This window comes from Crocodylus siamensis, chromosome 3 (assembly GCF_052110815.1).
Source record: "Crocodylus siamensis isolate JL-2025a chromosome 3, ASM5211081v1, whole genome shotgun sequence".
NCBI classification, from domain to species: Eukaryota; Metazoa; Chordata; order Crocodylia; family Crocodylidae; genus Crocodylus; species Crocodylus siamensis.
This window is the reverse complement of record NC_143397.1, coordinates 156,377,040-156,397,877: the sequence shown is the minus strand read 5'-3', so window position 1 is coordinate 156,397,877 and position 20,838 is coordinate 156,377,040. Positions and strand designations below refer to the sequence as shown.

Sequence of the window (20,838 nt, the reverse complement as noted above, 5' to 3'; positions counted from 1 at the left end):
TGTCTTTTATGTTATAGGTGCTTTTCTTCTGCCTTACATAGCAGATATTTTAGAAATACCCAGGATGATACCCCTTCTGGAGATGAGAGAGTACTATAATTTTCCAAAGCAGGTCCAAGCACCATGCTGTTTATCATACAATACAGAAAGAGAACATTAAATCATATGCACACAGGTAAAACCTGTGGAAGAACATACACATGATTAAAATTAAGCAAATATCTGGGTCTTTAAAGGATTAGTGTTAAAATGACTAGGAGGGTCTATTATATCACTTCTAAGAATTTCTCTCACACACTGAAACAAATCATGAAAAAGCAATGCCTCAGTGAAATTTTAAAATGAACATATTAGTGGGCTACCTCATATTTGCCTTCTTTGGATGCGTTCTTTTTTTTTTTTTTTGAATAATTGTTTTCCTTTTTTTCTTGCCTGATTCCCCTTTTTTCTCTTCTTCTCCAGTGACTAATAAGAAAAAGTGAAGGAAAAAACTACAAGGAGATAGGAGGAAAAGTAAAATAAACTCCCACCTTTCTCAACCCCCTCCCCACCAAAAAACTTTTGACAATGAAAATGAAAACCAAAAGATTCCCCAATATATATATATATATATATATATATATATATATATATATATAAAATTGCTCTTTCATGATTTCTGAAATGGAATTAAAACAAATGAACAAAAAAGCATTTTTTTATTAGGTTGCTAAAAAAACATGGACCTCATTATGATCACTCTGTTTGAATTTAGCATTAATTTTCTTTAATGTTCAATCTGTATTTACCAATTTAGATTATAATCCTCACATAATCCCCACTATGTGCGAACCACTGGCAGATATTCATTTCGGATCCAGGCAGATCTAGACAGGTTGGAAAAATGGGCAGAACGAAATAGGATGCAGTTCAACAGACAAGTGCAATGTGCTGCACCTGGACAAAAACAACCACCAACACACTTACAGGCTGGGAGATGACCTTCTCAGCAGCACAGCAGTGGAAAGGGAACTTGGAGTCATAGTTGACTCCCAGATGAATGTGGGTCATCAATGTGATGAAGTGATCAACAGGGCTAACCACACTTTATAATGCATTAGCAGGTGCATGCCAACCAGGTCCAGAGAGGTGATGCTTCCCCTCTATGCAGCACTGGGGTACTGCTTCCATTTTTAGTCACTGCACTTGAAGAGGGATGTGGAGAATCCTGAGAGGGTTCAGAGGAGGGCCACGCATGTGGTCAGAGGGAGCTGAAGATGGAAGTCTGTCCCTTTGGCTCCATGAGCGTGTCTTTGTGAGCTGTGTTGAGTAGCTCTTTGATGTGTTGATCAGGTAGAATTCCTTCCCTGGAGGTGTCAGATGGCAGGCAGAGAGGCAAAAAAACCTTCCTTCTTGTTCTGCAATGAAATTTAAAAACCAAAATCAGATACATGCATGGCTGCAGAGTGCTTGAAAACTGGCCAATCGCACAACAAATTAACCCTCATCAAATGAGGGATCAGATGAAGGAGCACCTTAGGAAACTTGTGTTCCCTATAATTAATTTGTGGAGTGATCGGGGATGGGCTGCATCAGCCCATCCCCATGCCTGGTGCTGTCTGCAGGAAGCAAGAGGGGGAGAGGGGATGGGACTTAGCTGTGGGCTGGGGTTTGTCTGGCTTTAGCTGGAGGGCAGGCAGGTAGATTGGAGTCTCCCCCCACCTCATGACTCCTGCTCAGCATCTGCTCCAGCTCAAGCTGGGCAAATCTTAGAAAACACCTCACTCTTCATCCCCTCTTCCCACTGACTTCCTACAGACATCACCAGAGCTCAGGGTAGGGGGCATGGGGCTAGGGGAGTGAGGGCTAGGGGAAAGCAGGCAGGTTCTTGGTCTCCTGTAACTAGGCTTGTTCCCCGACCCTGACCCAAAAGGTAAATGTCTGTTGGGTTGGGGGGTGCTCTAAGTCATGGCACTTTATATAAAACACCATAAGTTAAAATGGGGGCCTGTCAGTGCCCATGGGGACCCCAGAACTGGGGGGGAGGGGGCTTTTTCCAATATTGGAGTTGCGTCATGCTGGGATGTTTACAAATGGTGTGGCTAGCTAGGCTGCACAAGTGGTTTTCGGGTATCTCCAGTGTATGGTGTGATCTTCAGACGGAATTTGAGAACCAAGAAATGCTTGAAGTGTCTGTTCCACCAAAATTAAATACTCACAGCACAAGAATATCTAGATTTTGAATAGCAATTTCATAAGGAAATATAAAAAGATACAAATGACTAAACGGTACAGATAAGGCATATCAAGCTAATTATTACAATTTATAAAATGCACATTTATCTAAAGTCATAACAGATTTATCAGTATTTGAAAGCAATTTAATCTTAAAATTTCTAAGTATTAAAGTCTTTAAAATCCTCTAACAAGTGGCCACCCCATTAGTAGAAGGACCTTTTTACCTAGTTTTAAAAAACTAAAGCTATTAAATAGCACTAACCAAGTACACTTGCAAGTGGGCAATTCAACAAGAACTGTAGTTTAAGACTGAAGAGCAAAAATCCCGAAGTGGACTCCGTTTCTACCCTCTGTTATTTCCCCAAAATACCAAAAACTTCACTAAATAAGGCAAAAAAAAATACATATAGGGTCAAAATCAGATTCTATCTATATATCTATATATATTAGGCCTGTACAAATAGGGAAGTAGTCGATTTGGATTCTGACAGTTCAGAGAACACTGATTTCATTCAGTGATTTGAATCACTATGCCCATTCTATTTGGCCAAATCAGAATCAGAGATTTGGCACTGATTTGGCTCTGATTTGGAGATCTGGATTGGCCAGGGAGAGGCAGGCACTACCCTCCTGCTAGCTGACACCAACCCAGACATAGTGGGGCTCACTGAAACGTGGTGGGACTCAACGCATGACTGGGCGGTGAATATCAAGGGCTATAGGCTGTACAGGATAGGAAGGAAAGGTAGGGACGTGGCATTCTATATTAAGGAGGAATACTCATCCTCGACAATTAACAAAGAATCAGAGGAGGGGCACTCTGAAGTGCTTAGGGTTAGAATACAAGGCAGTCAAGGGGAAAGAGACTTAATGGTGGGGGCCTACTACAGACCTCCCAACCAAGGGGAAGAGCTGAACCAGGAATTCTTAAGTCAGCTCATGGAGGTAGCAAAGTCAAAGGATGTGGTAGTCATGGGGGATTTGAACTGCTTAAGGAGATGATCCTCCAAGCCCAAAGGGCCCAACATGGATCAAAGGGACCAGGAGGGCACAGAAACCCCTATGGCTCACCAAAAGCATCCGGGAGTGTCTCCTAGCAAAAAGGGAGGCGTACACCCAATGGAAAGGAGGGGCCATCACCAGGGATGACTATACTGCAGTTGCTCAGGGATATAGGGAGGCAGTCAGGAAGGCCAAGGCAGAGATGGAACTGAGACTAGCTTCCTGGATTAAGGAAAACAAAAAGTCCTTTTTTAAATACATAGGGGGTAAAAAGAAGGTTCCGGGTAATGTGGGGTCCCTGCAGGACACGTTAGGAAATTTGGTTGTCACACCAGACAACAAAGCCAACATATTTAACGATTTCTTTGCCTCCATTTTCCTAAGCAGGGACTGGAACAGTAACCCCCACTCTGGCCCACCTCAGGCCCCAGGGGAGGCACACCTGGGCCAAGGGTTAGTGAGGGAACTTCTGAGGGGACTGGATGTATTCAAGTCAGCCAGTCCAGACGATCTCCACCCTAGAGTACTGAGGGAATTGGCTGAGGTCATTGCAGGAGCCGTGGCACGGCCTTATGAGCACTCGTGTTGCTCTGGTGTGGTGACAGAGGACTGGAAGAGGGCTAACATGCTTCCCATCTTTAAAAAGGGGAAGAAGGAGGACCCGGGAAACTATAGGCCAGTTAGTCTTACCTCAATCCTGGGCAAGCTTTTTAAGAAAATTATTCTTAAAAATAATGGCCAGCAGGGGAGATCATGCTTAGGGCAACCAACATGGGTTCATTAGCGGCAGGTCCTGTCAGACCAACCTGGTGGCCTTCTATGATCAGATCACCAAATCCTTAGATGCAAGGGTAGCAGTGGACATAGTCTTCCTGGACTTTTGGAAGACCTTCGACACTGTCTCACACCCTGTTCTCATTAAGAAACTGGGGGACTGTGGTGTCAACACCAACACAATCAATTGGGTCGCCAGCTGGCTGGAGGGCCACACCCAGAGAGTGGTGGTGGATGGGTCGTTTTTGACCTGGAGGGATGTGGGCAGTGGGGTTCCACAGGGCTCGGTCCTTGGGTCCGCACTGTTCAACATCTTCATCAGTGACTCAGACAAGGGGGTAAAAAGCACCCTGTTCAAATTTGATGATGACATTAAGATGCGGGGGGATGTGGACATTCTATAAGAGAGGAATAGGCTGCAATTGGACCTAGGCAGGTTACAAGGGTGGGCGGATGAGAATAGGATGGGATTCAACACCGACAAGTGAAAAGTGATGCACCTGAGAAGGAACAACTGGCTCCATACCTACAGGTTGGGGAACTCCCCTCTTGTCAGCACAGAGGCGGAAAAGGATCTTGGAGTCATCATTGACTCCAAGATGAACATGGGCCGGCAGTGTGGGGAAGCAGTCAGGAAGGCCAACCGTACCTTGTCATGCATCCACAAATGCATCTCAAGCAGGTCCAAGGAGGATCCTCCCCCTCTATGCAGCACTGGTCAGGCCGCAGTTGGAGTACTGCATCCAATTCTGGGTGCCGCACTTCAAGAGGGATGTAGACAACATGGAGAGGGTCCAGAGGAGGGCCACTCGCATGATCAGGGGGCATCAGGGCAGGCCTTATGAGAAGAGGCTATGGGACCTGAAGCTGTTCAGTCTCCACAAGAGAAGGCTGAGGGGGGATCTAGTGGCCTGTTACAAAGTAGTCAGAGGGGACCAGCAGGCACTGGGGAAGTCCCTGTTCCCCCGAGCACTGCCAGGAGTGACCAGGAATAACGGTCACAAGCTGGCAGAGGGTAAATTTAGGCTAGATATTAGGAGGCGCTACTTCACGGTCAGGGCGGCTAGGATCTGGAACCAACTTCCAAGAGGAGTGGTGCTGGCTCCTACCCTGGGGATCTTTAAGAGGAGGCTGGATGTACACCTTGCTGGGGTCGTTTTCCCCCAGTACTCTTTCCTGCCATGGCAGGGGGTCGGAGTAGATGATCTACTCAGGTCCCTTCTGACCCTAGAAACTATGAAACTAGGTGGCTGCAGGTTTTCCCATAGCTCCTCCAGCTGTGCTTTGTCTCAGTCCCCTGCTGAGGGTTCGGGATTGAGAGAGTGGTCAAGGGTAAAAAGATAAGAAAGATTTCATAGATTTCATAGACATGAGGGCTGGAAGGGACCTTGAAAGATCATAGAGTCCAGCCTCCCACCCGAAGGGCAGGAAGTCAGCTGGGGTCAGAGCCCAGCAAGATAAGATAAGTATCCAATCTACTCTTGAAAGTGTTCTGTGTAGGTGCTCGAACCACCTCCGATGGCAGGCTGTTCCAAACCTTGGGGGCTCAGACAGTAAAGAAATTCTTCCTTGTGTCCTGCCTCAAACGGTCTTGCAGTAGTTTATAACCGTTCAACCTCGTCATCCCTTGGGTTGCTTTGGTAGATAAACGTTCCCCCAGATCCTGGTGGTCACCCTGATAAACTTATAGGTGGCCATCAGATCACCCCTGAACCTATGCTTTTCCAGGCTAAAGAACCCAATGGCTCTCAGCCTGTCGTTGTAAGGTCTGTTTTCCTGACCTCTGATCATGCACGTGGCTCTTCTCTGGACTCTCTCAAGCTTCTCCACATCCTTTTTGAATTGTGGAGACCAAAATTGGATGCAGTACTCCAGCTAGTGGCCTCACCAAGGCCGAGTACAAGGGGAGAATGACATCCCGGAATTTGCTTGAGAAGTATCTATGGATGCAAGCCAGAGTTTTGCTCACTTTACTAGCTGCAGCATCCCATTGCAGGCTCATGTTCATCTTGTGGTCAATGATGACCCCCAAGTCTCTTTCTTCCATACTACTAGCCAGCGTAGCACTGCTAAGCCTACAAGGGTGCTGCAGGTTTTGCCTCTCAATGTGGAGAAACTTGCATTTTTCACTATTAAACACCAGCAGGTTCTTGTCTGCTCATTTGCTGAGTCTGTGCAGGTCAGCCTGGATCACCTGCCTGTCTTCAGGTGTGGATGCTTTGCCCCAGTGTTTGTTGTCATTGGTGAATTTGGCCAGTCCACTTGTGACTCCAATGTCCACATCGTTAATGAAGATGTTGAACAATATGGGTCCAAGGACAGAGCCTTGGGGGACCCCACTGGTCACAGGGCACCACAACAATAGACTTCTGTCTATTACCACCCTCTGGGTCCGACCACAGAGCCAATTTCCCAGACAGCAGATCATGGTGGACCCAAGGCCACAATTGTCCAGTTTCACCAAGAGGTGATCATGGGATACCAGATCGAAGGCTTTTTTGAGGTCAAGATGTATGACTTAACAAACACACAACTACACAAAAAATAACAAAACAAGGACAGACAATAATAATTTGCATTGGCAACTTATCGGTAGTCCCCTCTGATGCTTGATGTATGACAAGTTTCTCTTCTGCAAAGCTCAGGTGTCCTCAGTCTGTGCTGTCTGAGGGGTACTGGGAAGGACTGGTATTCAGTCCTTGGGCTCCTTGAGATCCACGGGCCCATCAAATCCAGGCCAGCAGCTAATCTTAAATCAGGAGCTTCATTTACAGAGCTGCATCTTGCTTTTAAAGCCAATTTATAACTTTTGAGCTACGCTGATAACTTACCGGCATCCAGATTCTCCCACTAAAAACTTTCCTTAGGACTGACCAATAGCAGTACAAGCCTTGCATTCTTCTGATAAGGTTAATTTTAACTATGCCACAGGGCCTACTTCTACTACAAGGCTTTGTAAAATTTACTAGGTCCTACTACATCTTTGACTTTAATTAGGCTCTTAACAACAACATATAACTTAACATCTGAACAAATGACAGAAAAACACAGTCTAATCTTCTCAGCATTCAGCAAGCACCTTAGGCATAATTTTTAGCTGTCACATGCTTACCTCCCCAGGTGGGGGAGCTGCAGGAGAAGCCCCCATGGCTTCCCTGCCTGGGCCCATCCCGCACCTGGCCCCAGCCTGGTCACAGCACTTAAAAAAAAAAACAAAAAAAAGCCCCATACTCACTGGTTGCAGGAGTGGTGACTGGGGTCTCTAGGCACTTGTGGCAGAGCCTCCCCACGCAGCATGGGGCAGTAAGGGGCATCCTGGATTGCCTCTCCTCCCCCACTACCCAGTACCCACGCAGCAGCTGCCCCATTGCACGTGTGCAGCATGGTTTGGCAGGGTGCTGCACATTGCCTGGGAACTGGGGCTGTTGGGCCTGAGTACTGCCAGGGTCTGGCTGACAGCTGGAGCCACCCTAGTTCCCAGACAGTGTGTGGAGCCCTGCTAAGCCATGCTGCACCTACGCCATGGGGCAGGTGCTGCACAGGTGCCAAGTGGGGGGGGATCCCCACTGCCCCCCACTGCCCCATGCTTCATGGGAAGTCTCTGCCATGAGCCTTCAGATGTCCTGATCACTGATGTCAGAGACAGTGAATGCAGGGCTTGTTATTGATTGATTTTTTTAAGTGCTGGGCAGGTGATGGGGTCCATGGCTCCTCCAGCTATGCCTGTCTCTGCCTCAGCCAGGGGAGCCATGGGGGCTATTTCCTGCTGTCACTTGCCCAGTTGGTGTGGCGGTGGGGCACGATGCAGGCACAGCTTGCTCCCAGTGGCAGCAGGGCATAGGACCCACTCCCAGCGCTGCTGCACCCATATCAGTGCTGGGAGTGAGGACTCTGCCTTTCTGCCACTTGCCAGCTGGTATGTGGGGAGGGTGGGATGCGGGTGTGGCAGTGCTGGAAGCAGGGTCCGTGCCCTGCTTCCATTTGTCCCCTTCTGCCTAGAGTAAGCAGCACCTGCATCCCCCACCCCCGCTTCCCTAGCTGGGCAAGCAGCAGCAGGACAGAGCCCATGCTTCCAGTGCTACCATGCCCACATCCCACGCCCCATCACTCCCCTCTCCAAGTAATGTGCCTCCCTGCCCTGTCTGGGCAGCTTGTTCCATCCCCAATCCCTCCCTCCCCCACACCCCTTCCCTCCCTCCTCCTCCAACCACAACAGACTTGTCAGCTGCCTGTTTAGTCCATGGCCAAATCTCTGAATCAGCTGAATCTTTTCTGACTCAATTGATTTGGAGAGTTTACTTGGTCTCCTGATTCCATTTAGATTCAGAGATTCAGGCCCAATCTCCTCCAAATCAAATCAACTACCAAAGCTTTGCACAGCCCTGATGTGTGTGTGCGTACACGTGCGTGTGTATATATGTATATGCCTATTCTTATTTCCTAAATAAACTTAATCTTGTATAAAATTAACCTTGTGATACAAAAGCACGAACTGTACTTGAGGCAGGCTTGGAACCCTTACCCTAGTTTTGATTCAATCCATCCTTTTTGAGTTTTCTAAGACAGTATACAACTTGTGACTTCCCTGAGCATTTTCTTTGGCTGTTCTTCTTTTAGCCAAACTACAGCCAAGCAAATACAAACAACTCTATACTATCATATCATTAAACATCTTAAGGCCTACAGTGGAGACCTTGGGGTCAGGGACAGGCTCCTTGATCTTTGAGTCCCCAGGCACTGGGGATGTCCACATACTCACATGGGGCACTTTTACATGTGCTCTGGAACTGGGGGAGGGGGGGCAAGGAGGGAGCAGAGCTTTAATTAGAGCAGCTCCAAGATCCACTCTTGTTAAAGTGCCATAGCATCTCACATATTAGCATCCCTGAGCTTCAAACTGGTGGTGGGGGAACATGAACTAAAGCTCATTCAACAAGCTTTAGTTCAAGCACTCCCATCACCATTCTGAAGTGTGGGAATACTGATACACAAGATGTGGGAGGCTGCTGAATTACCATTCAGAAGACTTGATTAATTGAGTTTGCTCCAATGCACTGCAGTACAGCCACCTATTGTTTTTAAAGGCCTGGGGCACAGTAAGCCTGAGATCAGGGAGATATCCCCTGAAGTTAGACTCACAGCACACTCCCTCATTTGTTTCTGGGGATCAGCTGAAGGGCCAGGATCCTAGACCTGATTTTGCCCAAATGGGTAAAGTGTATTTGTGTCCCAGACCCTGGTCCTGCCCCATGCCAGATCCTGACTCTCAACTGAACATCAGGATCTGTCACAGGCCAACCCCAATGTGCCACTTGTTCAACTGAAGGTGTGATACAAACAAGCCCTGGATGTTTCACATTATATGTACAATATTTTTTGTGGCTCATTCAATATTTTTCACACCATAAATTGACTTGAACATGTGTCCAGGTTACTGTTTAAAGTGCCATTAATAGGTTAATGGAATCTTAAATGTAATGTGCCAGGGCTAGTTTTTCAAAGGCTAGGTATATGGTTAAACATCCAAAGCATTAGTCTTGACAAATTACAAACCTCTCCTCCAAAGCATGAGTTCACTAGAGTTCCTTAAAAAAAGGGCTGTCAGACTTCTGCTACAACTGGAACTATATGTTCTATTGCATCAGGTTAAATTCAAGCACTGAAAGCAGGAAGCCTGCCATTCCTATGATTTCAAGGTTCAGGCAGTATGGAGAAAGAAACTAGCTGGTTTATGTATAAAAGGGATGAGCTGGAATGAGTTTGGGACTTGCATGGGAGGGGAAACTGAAGCTAGAAAACAGTATAGGAAAGACACTGGAACTAGCTGGGTAAGGAGACCAAGAGAGTGACTCATGTTTATAACTTCTGATACAGACTTTAATTATATAACCATCCTTTACACAGGACCCCTGAGGCACTGAATGAAACAGTCACAGTATAAAGGAAAACTGTTGTTTATAGAGCATCCTGCCTGATTCATTGCAGTGTTGCCCTGTGGGGTCAGGCCAACTCTCAGGATCTCAATATTGCACTGTTAGACAGGAGGGCGTGATGCAATTGCACATATACAAACACACAAATCAAGTAGGTGCATATACACACACAATACCAACTCAGGAACAGACACATCCAAACTAGCCTAGGCACATGCATGCCTATCACCAATTCAAGCACATACACTATACACCCCAAAAGTTAGACACAAATCAATTGTCCGTACCCGCACACTCAGTACACACAATGACATATATATACACACACACACACACTCACCAGTTCACACATATACAATCCACCTACACATAGGTAAGTTCCTAACTTAGATGGTATGTATGTGTGTGCTTGGAGTACCTGGGATATTTGGGGGAAGGTTAAGGTGAGAGAGAATTAAAGTGTAGGGAGTGAAAGTTGCCAGAACTGGGATTAGAACCAGCGGACTAGAGAGAAGCTGGCTGAGGCTTGGGGTTACTCAAGGTACACTGGGGCTGGAAACTGAGGCAGATGGCTGAGATATTGGGGGGGCACAGATAAGTGGTGGCAAGGAGGAGACAGCCAGGAAAGAGAGAGAGGGGCAGAAACCTGGAAGCTTGGGGCTGGAAACAGGCTGACAGATTAGAGATTGGTGCAGATAAGTGTTAGCAAGGAGGAAACAGTAAGGAAACAAACAAAAACCCAACTCTGGGTTTCAAAATAATAGGTTTATTAAACAGATAACACACTATGCAGCCCCATGAAGTTACTGGTTCTCTCACACACACAGACACAAGCACTCACAATGGCAGCAGGAGAAAGAGGCTCAGTGGAAGGGCTGGAGTCCAGGTAGGGAAGAGAAGCACAGTCCAAGTCCTTGGTTGAAGAGGGGTAGGGGTGATAGCTACCTATCCAGGCTGGAACAGGGTCTTTGTCCAACAGGTGTTGTCCAGAGTGGGGTTACTGGCAGGGCTTCTGGGTGGATAGGTGGTGTGGCATGGTGCTGGTCCAGATGGAGAGGGCATCCCCAGGAGTAAGTCTTCACTACCCCTTTTTATGGGGCAGACTACCTCTGATCTCCTATGGGGACGGCCTGTCCAGGCAATGTCAGTCCTGTTCCAGAGGGCTTCAGGTGTTCTTAATGAGAATGTGCAGCTTGGCACAATGGTGGGTTGCCTCATGTTTTCTTTCTTAAATGCTGAGGGTGGTTCAAAGGGCTGGGTCATTGGTCCAGGTCTTGGTGTTGATAGTTCGGTCATTCAAAGGGACCTACTTTTAGACCTACCACCATTGTCTTTTAAGCACCCTCATTCATCCCCATCCATTCAGGAACCAAGTTACATAGGAGGGGTAGTATGAGTCATAGGTTATACAACTGGGCATGGGGATAGGATGGAGGCTTGACATTACAGGATGGAAACTTGACATGACTTATGCTAACTTACAGATATAGGCCTAAACCAGTAATCACACAATATAAAAGCAATAATCCAAAAAAAAAAAAAATCAATACAGACATCATAATTATCACTTATAATACAGTGGATAGCTATATCAAAATAGCAGGGCACTTATTTGCAGAGGGGAAAGAAATCAAACTTACTACCTAAAATAAAATGTTAAAGCGTATCCTACATCTTAGTTTACTTATAATTATCTATAAGGAACAGAGAAGAGGAAACAAAAAAAACTAATAAGCTGTGGGGGTTGCTACAGCATAAACTAGGTGCCAGGTGAAAGGATGAAGACATTCTCAGGTTTTGGACAGCTGAATGCTGTTCTTCCAAGTGCCTGTACAAGGCTGAACTTAAACTAAATTTTTCACATTTGGTAGCTCAGTGTGTGTCCCTTCCAAGTGCCTATCTGAAGACCCTTGGATCAGATTTGAAAAGGCACCAAGCACTCACACAACAGCTGGTGAAGGATTTTATGACAAAACAAATTTTCATCATAAAAATGTGGATTCATCAAAACTAGAGTTTTGTGGCAACATGAAGCTTTTGACAATTTTTTAACGAACTGCAGTCCAGGTTTTTATAGAAACTAGCCTGCACTCCTGCCAAATCACCTTGTGGACTAATTGAAGGCCAGGCTTCCAAGAAACTCCCAAGAGTTGAAGTTGGGGCAGGAGACTGCTCTGTCTACTTTTAGGGGAAAAAAATGAATGGTGCAGTTTTTCCAGCATGAATAATTATTTAAATTCTCATTCCAAGGGAAACATTTACAATTCTAGTTTTCATTCTAAATTGGAACAAAATCTTTTTGAAAATGTTTGATTTAATCATGGAACAGAAATCTCAGTTTTCAATCAGCTTTTTTCACAGTTCCAAGGAACATATAGATTCATATAGTCATAGATTGTAAGGGACTGGAAGCAACCTCACAAGATCATTAGGCCCAACCCCTCTGCACTAGGCAGGGAAGATAACTGGGGTTAAGTGACTCCAATGAGGAGACTGCCCAGTCTCCTCTTGAAGATTTCTAGGGTAGGTGATTGCACCATCTCTGGAGGGAGCTTGTTCCACAGTCTGGATACCCTAACTGTGAAGAAGTTTTTAGTTTTGTTAAGCCTGAAATGGTCTTCCAGGGGTTTATGGCCATTACCCCTGGTTTTCCCAAAAGGTGCCCTGGTGAACAGTTGTTCACTGAGCCCTTGATGTATTCCCCTGATATTGTGGTAAGGTGCTACCAAGTCCCCTCTCAGCCTTCTCTTTCTTTGACTGAAGATACCCAACTCTCTCAGCCTTTAGCTTGCCTTGCAAGTTTCTGATCATAAGGGTGGATCTTCTCTGGACTCTTTTAAGCTTTTCCATGCCCTTGTTAAAGTGCAGTGCCCAGAACTGGATGCAGTACCCTATCTATGGTCTCACCAATGCTGAGTAAGTGGAAGAATCACTTCCTTGGTTTTGCTTGAGATGCAACAGTTGATGCATGCCAGAGTATTGTTTGCCCTACTGGCTACAGCATAGCACTGATGGCTCATGTTCATACTATGGTCTGTTATTACCCCTAGGTCCCTTCCAGTAGTGGTGCTAGTCAGTTTGGTGCCACCAAGTGTGTAAGTATGCTGGGGATTCTTCATCCCCACATGGAATACTATTATACTTCTCAATGTTGAACTTCTTCTGGTACTGACCCACCCAACTTGCCAGCCTGTCTCGGTCTGCCTGTATCTGCAATCTATTTTCAAGTGTAAGCACACTCTCCCATAACCTGGTGTCATCCGTGAACCTGGGCAGTTAATTCTTCAGCCCCACATCCAAATCATTGATAAAGATGTTGAAAAGCACTTGACCAAAAGTGGACCCCTGAGGGACACCACCGGCCACTTCTGCCAGGATGATACAGATCCATTCATTAGAACTCTCTAGGTCCTACCCTGCTGCCAGTTTTCTACCTACCTAACTATCAAGCAGTTAAGCCCACGATCCTCCAATTTTCCTGTGAGAACATCATGGGATACCAGATCAAAGGCTTTTTGGAAGCCTAGGTATAAGATGTTGACCTTCTGTCTCTTATCCAGGTGGTAAGTTACCTGGTCATGAAAAGAAATAAGACTGGTAAGAGAAGATATGCTCACAACAAAGCCATGCTGGCTATCATTCAAAATCCTACCTTCTGCAAGCATATAAGCCATAGACTCTTTGATGATTTTTTCCAGTATTTTCCCTGGGATAGAAGTTAAGGTAATCGGCCTATAGCTGCCTGGGTCCTCTCTCCTCCCCTTCTTGAAAATGAGCACAGCATTACCCCTCTTCCAGTTGTCAGGGACCTCCCCCAAGCTCCATGAGTTTTGGAAGAGTTTTACCAGAGGTCCCACGATGACTTCTATCAGCTCCTTCAGCACTCTCAGATAAAATTCATCCAGTCTTGCTAACTTATATGTATTTAACTTTTCAAACTGATCATACACCAGCTCAAAGTCAACAGTAGAAAGGCAGTCATTCTCACCATGTCCATTTTGAACCTTACCTAGTATGATTTTGCCCTTAGTCCGGTGAAATACTGAAGCAAAGTAATCATTCAGAAGTTCAGTTTTCTCATGAATGCCAGTAACCAGCTGGCCTGCGTTGTTAAGCAATGGCCCTGCACGTCCATGTGTTTTCCTCCTGTTCCCTACATACCTAAAGACAGACTTCTTATTGTCCTTGATTTCTGTTGCTAGTTTAAATTCAGTCACCACCTTAGCCTTTCTAATCTACTCCCTACAAGTGCAGGCTGTATAGCCCTTCTTGGGGACTGTCTCAAGTTTCCATTGTTTGTATTCCTCTTTCTTCTTTTTCAAGAGGACCATGATGTCCCTATTAAGCCAAGAAGGCTTACCAGACCTTATGCTACCTTTCCTCTGCATGGGAATGGACTTCTTTTGTCCTTCAAGGATTGTGTCCTTGAGGAACAACCACTTTTCATGCACTCCTTTTACCTCCAGTCCCTAGCCCTGCAGTGCTTCTCTTACTATTGCCCTGAGCCTGTTGAAATTAATTTTTTAGAAGTCCAAAACTTCAACCCTGCTACCTGATTTACCTGCCTTGTGATAGACAGTGAACATGATGGTTTTGTGGTCACTGTCACCCAGGATACCCTCTAATAGATCATCTCCTTTGGCCAAGACCAAATCTAGGAGAGCATTAATCTGGTTGACCAGTGCACTTCCTGAGTCAGGTAGAGCTCTTAGATACAGGTCAGGAAGCAACACAACCATTCCAACTTAGCCAAGTGTTCCTCCCAAGAAATGTCTGGGTAATTGAAGTTGCCCATGATGACCATGTCCCATGTACATATAGCCTCTGCCAGTTCTCAAGAGAACTCCAGATTGAGCTCCTCTCCTTGATTTGGTGGTCTGTAGTATACATCTAACATTAGGTCTCTCTTACCATGCTCTCTCCACTGTAGTATGACTCAGATGGTTTTGAGATGTTCTTCTTTGGAGCTGATGGCAACCTCCAGGAGGTGTACTGCTCCCTCACAGAGAGCTACACCACCACCTTTCTTCCCTACTCAGTCCCTTCTGTGCAGGGTATAGTCCTCTATGGCTATGTTCCAATCATATGAGGAGTCCAACCAGGTCTCCATAATCCTGACTAGACCATAATGCCCACTGGACAGTAAGAGGGCTAGCTCTTCCTACTTGTTGCCAATATTCTTGGCATTAGTGTACAGGCACCTGAGTCCTCCAATTGAGATCCTTGATTTCTTGTCATGTTGAGGGAGAACCATTCGCTCAGTTCTTGAAAGAGTGACTCTCCTAGTGTCCCCAGCTTTGGAGCTTTCTTGTGTGCTGGTCCCTGGGCATGCTCCAGTAAGTGTTTCCCCATCCCCCTGCAATCTTAATTTAAAGCCCTATCTAAAAGATCAGCAAGCCTAGCTGAGAACATTGCCATCTATACTTGGACACCCCATATTAATGGATATGTTAATATTTTTGTTCTTCAGTTCCCCACTTTGAAAACATTGCTAATAATACACCATCAACATCACCAACCAGTGGAAATGCACTCCTAGATTTAGTTTTGGCATAGGGAGACAACCTAGTGAGTGATCTGATGATAGAGGATAACCTAGGCGACAGTGGCTACAACACTATCACTTTCACTGTCTGTTGTAGGGCTGGAAAATCTGTCAGTAAAGTACAAACTCTTGACTTTAAAAAAGCTGACTTCAATAAACTAAGGACTTTAGTGAGTAATGCCCTACAGGATCATGAACCACAAGGAAAGAGTGTGGATGAAGAGTTGCCATTCCTCAAGGACATGATCCTCTGTTGGTGGGGCACAAAATATGTTTATACCCATATGCAAAGAGATGGCACAGGGAGGCTTACCAATGATGAAAGCTAGGATTAGGCCCCAAGGAGAACTAGATAAGATTGGCCCACACCAGTAGGGGCAGATTAGAAAGGCAAAGGTGGTGACCAAATTCAGGTTAGCAACCGAAATCAAGGATAATAAGAAGTCCTGCTATAACTATGTAGGCAACAAGAGGAGAAGCAGTGGAAACATGGTGCCACTACCCAGTGCATCTGGACATCTGATCACTGACACCAAGGAGAAAACTTAACTCCTGAATGAGTGCTTTGCATCTGTATTCCACAGTCTAAGAGTAATAGCCTGCTGAATGCAAATATGACACAGAATAGTCACAGTAGGGATGATCACCTACCAACAGTCAATGTAGAGCTGGTAAAAGAACAGCTAGAGAGGCCGGATAGCTAAAAGTCAGAAGGACCAGATGAATTCCATTCAAGAGTGCTGAACAAATTAGCCAAAATCATTGTAGGACCCCAGGGAACCTCTTTGAGAATTCATAGTGCTTAGGAGAGGTCCCAGAAGACTGAAAAAAAGGCAACACTGTGCCCATCTTCAAGGGGAAGAGAAAGGCTGCAGGGAACTCCAGGCCAATCAGCCTGATCCGAATCCCAGGAAAAATCCTTGAAAATTTTCTCAAGGAGTCCAAATGTGTAAGCTAGTAGAAGGCAAAATTCTGAATGACAGCCAGAACAGTTTTGTCATGGGTAGGTCATGTCTGATTTACCTCATTTCCTTCTATGACCAGGTTACTTACCTCTTGGATAAAGGAGATGAGGTCAATGTCATTTATTTGGACATTAGAAAGGCCTTTCACTTGGTGCCCCATGAGGCTCTGAAGGTAAAAGTAGGGAACTAAGGGCTCAATAATTCGATGGTCAGATGGTTGGGAAAATGACTGTGGGGTCAGACCCAGAGAGTACTAATAGATCTGTGTTGACCTAATGGAAGGTAGCCAGGGTGTCCCCCAAGGTTCGGTACTTGGACCAGTGCTTTTCAACATCTTCATCAATGATCTGGATGTAGAGGTGAAAAGCACACTGGGAAAATCTGCCAACAACACTAAGCTCAAGGGAAGTGCAGCCATAAATCAGGGTAGGCTAATGATCCAGGTGGACCTAGACAGTTATATGGGCAGACCAGAACCAGATGCTCTTCAACACTGAGAAATATGAAGTGCTCCATCTGGGGAGGAAAAATCTGCAACAAAGTTACAGGGTTGGTGGGGCTACGCCAGCTAGCACCACATCCAAAAGGGACCTGGGAGTCATAACTGACCATAAAATGAATATGAGTCACTGGTGTGATGCTACAGTTAGAAGACCAAACAATACACTGGCATGCATCTCAAGCAAAATTAAGGAAATTATTTTCCTACTCTACTCGGCATTGGTGAGGCTGCAGCTGGAGCACTACGTCCAGGTCTGGGTGCCACACTTCAAGAAGGATGTGGAGAAGCTTGAGAGAGTCCAGAGAAGAGCCACTCATATGATTAGAGGCCTGAAGATCAAGCCATATTAGTAAAGTCTGATGGATATGGGACTGTTCAGCCTACAAAAGAGAAGACTTTGGGGGGATTTGGTGGCAGCTTACAAATGTATCAGGGGAGAGCATCGGGGGCTAGATGAACAACTATTCACCAAAGCGCCCCAGGGGAAAACCAGGTACAATGGTCATAAACTCCTAGAAGAAGGTTTCAGACTGGATACAAGGAAAAACTTCTTCATGGTTCATGTGACCAGACTCTGGAATACACTCCCAGCAGGGGTGATGGAGGCACCTACCCTGGACATATTCAAAAGGAGATTGGATGCACACCTTGCTGGGCTTATCTGACCCCAGCAGTCTTTTCTGCCTAGAGCAGGGGGGCTGGACCCAACGATCTCCCAAAGCCCCTTTCAGCCCTAAACTTTTGTGAATCTGTGTATATGTGCATGTGAATATTTAATTACAATTTTGTATCAGCAAGCTCCTAAAGCAATGTGTACCACAGAGAGGCACAGGATGAAACTGATAATTCTATTTCCAGGGCAAGGTTTGAATGATATGCAGCAAATATGGCATTAGGCCACAGATTGAAACATAGGCCCTTGATGCATGTTATATCTATTGTACAGGTAACTAGTTAATTGCACAATAAATTTAGATATGCTACATATGCAAAGTAATTATCAAACAATAAAAATGGCCAACTAACCAATGGGCCATGAAGTTGTTGCTTGAAAAGTATATAACATTTTTATAGCTGGTTTCTATCAAGCTTTAATTTGAACATGTGTCATGTCACACAGTGATAAAAGTATGGAATGATTGATTTTAATGAGAACTTTAAATGCTGTACACTAAAAGAAGGAGAAGTCCTATGGGAAAAAAAAGTGATCAAAATGCAGACACACAAAAGATCTGAATACATATGGGCAACTTTACCTCTGGGATTTCCTAAGTTTGTGAAGTCAATCAGTCAAACATTAAGCTTCTTTTAACCTTCTTTTGTGTGTGGGGAAAGCATTCTAAATCAAGGCTCATTTCTATTTCTTTTAAATTACACAGGGCCCCAGCAAGAGATGCACCTAAAAGTGAAGTCCTTTTTCTATACACTGGTCACCTGCCTCCTACTTTGAGAAAGTTTAGATCCAGTTTCAGGTCATTTATACACATGCTCCCGGAGGTGTGCGGGGGGTAGCACTTTAATTACAGTGGCTCTGAGAGCCCGGGCATCATGTATATCAGTGTTCCCACACTAAAAAATGATGGTGGGGGTGCTTTAACTAAAGCTCATTGAATTAACTTTAGTTAAAAGCCCCCACTGCCATTTTTCAGCATGGGGACACTGACACATGTGACAGTGGAGTCTGCTGAAGCACAGTAATTACCACACTCCAGAAGACTCAATTAATCAAGTCTGCTCTAATGCACTGTAATTACAATGCATCAGACCAGCTTCGATGTACGTGAATAGTCACCCTCAGTTTCAAACTTCATAGTTGAGCTCCATTTACTTTTACTTCAACTGGAAAGAAAGAGAAATCGCTTCTTTCTTTTCCTTCTATTAAATCCTAAGGAAGACTGATATAACATGATGACTAGCTAATATGTCTCACATTAAGAAGATTTTTCACTGTACTTTGTACTCTGTAAACAGATATATACCACACATAGCAGAATTCAAAGAAATGCACATTTCGTAAAGACAATGCAAATGCTAAGTAAGGAACAAAGTGCAAGAAAACAATCTGTTTCAGAATGGATAGATTGTTTTGTTGTACAAACTTTTTTTCAAAATAGCATGTTTGAAGCTTTTCCAACTATTTGTTAACACCACAATTGTGCAAAAAAAGGCACTGGTCCAGATTCTTAAACAAATGAGCAGGGTATCTAGAGTAGCATGGAATAGATGACATTTAGTCTGCCAACCTCATTTGAAAAGCTTTTTCACCTTCACTTATAAATTGCTTTTTCAATAATTAGTGACATTCTACAAAAATTAATTAATAGTAGTATTGGACTTTTTTTTTTCTTATAAAAAGGAAAATTTCATTTCCGATCCTCATCTCAAAACTACTTACTCTCTAAACAATCACTCTACAACACATGCATGGCATCAGAGAACCAACCCTCTTTGAAGAGAGTGTATTACAGCTGGTAAATACTTTTAACAAATCACGTATGCAGCACTTTAGTTTTAAAGCACTTTGCAAATGTTGGCTAGTAAATAAGCACAGCTCCTTACATGTGCATAAAGTATTTCCCTCATTTTCCAGGTCCAGCTTAAGGCAAAACTCTGACCATTCCGTAAAAAGAAGTGAAAGGATTGTATATAGCCATAGGTGGATCTAGGATTTTGAAAAGGGAGTGCAGATGGTGTGGTACATCATCGCAAATAGCACAAAACATTTTTCTTCAGTTAGACAGAAACTAGAATATAGTCCTATATTATTCTGTTTAAGATAAAAAACAAAATAAAACAAATCCAACTCTATTGGAATGTGCACTAATTTTCTAGTTCATATGTAAAGTTTTAAAAACACAGAAACCCAGGCAAACAGTCAAAAGAGATTGCTGCATTAGTCCTGTAGTCACTATAATTAAAACTACTACTCTTATTCCGATTTGTAAAAGAAATCTAGCCTTCTTGTGAACCCAATATTTCACTGTCAGTCATTTCTACACCTGAGTTAATACTACCACACCTGAACTGAGGATTTTAGCTAGACCTAAAAACAGTCTGCAGGACTCTGAAATAGAAGACAGACATTACCAGGAATGGCTAACAGGCAGAAAAATCACAGAAAAAGGTAGTTTGAATATTGGAACTTCAAGAATCTTAAAAAGGAGAGAGGGTCATTAACCCCTATGGAGGGAAGAGACATAAGAAGAAATCAGTTAGACTGCAATGAGCCATGAAGTCAATTGACTCTTTAGTGCTGCCTGAAAAGAAATGCTGTTGCCCCTTCTAAGCAGTTGGTTTCAAGTTTGGGAGAAGCACATATTAAAGGGGCGGGGGGGGGTGGAACTGCACCCTCCCCCTCCCCGATCCATCCCTGTATATGACTGATGACAGTTGGATGTGAAGTTAGCAGCATCTCTTCCAGTGGCTGAATTAATTTAACGTGTCTTGTATGCTGCTAAAGAGTACAACTTGGTATCTATAGTAACTTTATGATCTACAGGCAGATGAATTAAAAGAAAGTCTCCTCTAATGGCAAATCAAACCAATGGGATAGTGTAAGGATTGTTTTAGGTAAAGCACAAGTCTTACTTTTCAATTACTTGTTTACATGGGTCTAATATGCTTCGCTATTTATACCCAGGAAAAAGTGCATCTGGCTTTGAGGATGGCTTGGGAGTTGGGGTACATGACGTATAAGGAGAAGCTGAGGACACTGGGCTTATTTAGTCTGCAGAAGAGAAGACAGAGAGGATTTAATAACAGTCTTCAACTACCTGAAGGGAGGTTCGAAAGAGGATGGAGATAGACTGTTCTCAGGGGTAGCAGATGACAGAACAGGGACCAATGGTCTCAAGTTGCAGCAAGGGAAGTTTAGATTAGATATTAGAAAGAATTTTCTCA

General features: G+C 44.5%; 1 long non-coding RNA gene across 1 annotated transcript in view; it reads right to left on the bottom strand.

Moving 5' to 3' along the window:
• Positions 1-641: 641 nt before the first annotated feature.
• The window catches only part of LOC149869032 (uncharacterized), a 151,337-nt gene continuing 131,140 nt past the window's right edge, over positions 642-20,838 (bottom strand). The window contains exon 4 of the long non-coding RNA XR_016441057.1: positions 642-1,397. This is a non-coding gene — a long non-coding RNA (uncharacterized LOC149869032). The remainder of the gene's footprint in view (positions 1,398-20,838) is intronic.